Genomic DNA, 1,844 nt, shown 5'->3' with positions numbered 1-1,844 from the left:
TACGCCAATTAGCACAAATGGTAAGTTCCGACAGTGCCTACAAGTGTGCCTACTGGCCGCTAGATGGCAATACCGGTTTCATATGTATACACCTGGTAATAAATAAGAAAATGTATTTTCTTCTAACTGTTGAAATTCCGAAATATTAAATTCAGGATATGCCTCTCATTGCCTTGCTTGATTATAATAAAAGATAATGTATGATGATTACAAATTTAATAATAAAGTTTGAAGTTTTTCTAAAGAAAACGCATTATTTCCTTGCAAACAACCGTTACACGTTTCTAATCAAGAAGGCAGAGATTTACATACTACTATGGAAAGTATCCTGAGCATTTCAAAAGAAGAAACAACTCTTTTTGATCTTCAATTTCTTGAAACTCAGTAACCTTATTTATTTTTTTCAAAATGGCTCAAAAACAAAACAAATGTGTCAAAAAAGGTCAAAAACAAAACGACTTTGGGCTCCTACTGCGCCTAATCACCATGCGCGTACACATGTCTTGTAAACATGTTTCAAACGAACGTAGCAGTTAGGACCAACAACATTTTAAATAATGTTAATCATTTTTTTTTTAGAAAATGACACTTGACATGGAAATGCCTATAAATGAAAAATTCGGTTATTCGAGTTTTTAACGCTACACTATAAAAAATTTGTGTTGGAAACTTCCGATAAATGAATTTGAAGCTTACTTCCAAAATGTAATGTAAATATTGGAATCTTAAAATACCTCATAGAGTTCGCTCTACGATGACTCCACGAATTACAAAACTTGCAATACATGTGTTGCGGTATCGCCATTCCAATAACTTGTTTGAAATTTTACCTTGCGCTTGTATTATAGAAGTGTTTTAGAATTCCAAAAAATTTAACAGTGTAATTTTTTTTTTTTGGTTCCATACTTTCCTGTCCTGGCATACTTCTCTAGCTTCTTTTATGTCCATGCATTTTTTTATGCAGGCTCTCGTGTTTCTGTGACTTCTTATGTCTTTTTTAACTAGGGTCTCATTCACACATTCTAACCATTCTTTCCGCGGTCTACCTCTGGACACGCTGCCATTTACTTTACCTTGATACACTTGTTTCGTGAATCGTTCATTTGGCATTCTCTCAACATGTCCGAACCATCTTAACCGATTTCTTTCCCATGTGTCTACTAGCGTCTCTTCTGCACCACATTCTTTTAGAATTGTCTCGTTACTTACTTTGTCCATCAGGGTTTTCCCGCATATTATGCGCATGAATCTCATGTCAATTACGTTAATTTTACTCTTTATCTTTTTCTTGATAAATCCATGTCTCGCTACCGTGTAGTACTGTCGGTACAAATATGGAATTATGTATTGCCATTTTAGCTTTATTTGATATATTTTTACTTCTAATAAGGTGACCTGCTCTACCAATAACCTACTTACCTTCATTTATTCGTCTATCTATGTAATTCCTCATCTATCTTCCCGTCCATAAATAATATAAATAACCATGAAAACATAACGCATCCTTGTCTAACTCCTTGAATAATATCGAAACAGTCACTCAGTTTCCCATTCACTCTTACACTCGCTTTGCTACCTGTATATATTGTTTTTAGAGCTTGTAGGATCCATCCATTGACTCCATACTCTTTCAGGACTTCCCAAAGTTTATTTCTATCTACCTTGTCAAAAGCTTTTTCTAGGTGAACAAATACACAGAAAACTTTTTTTCCTACTCTCAAACTTTTTTCTGTTATTTGCCTTAAGCTAAATACGAGGGTAGTTCAATAAGTCCTTAGAATGAAGTATAAAAACAATTTTTTTTGGGTAAATTTTTTTTTATTTTTCAACATAATCTCCTTGGA

Source organism: Belonocnema kinseyi, chromosome 3, assembly GCF_010883055.1.
Source record: "Belonocnema kinseyi isolate 2016_QV_RU_SX_M_011 chromosome 3, B_treatae_v1, whole genome shotgun sequence".
Taxonomy (NCBI): Eukaryota; Metazoa; Arthropoda; class Insecta; order Hymenoptera; family Cynipidae; genus Belonocnema; species Belonocnema kinseyi.
This window is presented reverse-complemented; position numbering follows the sequence as displayed.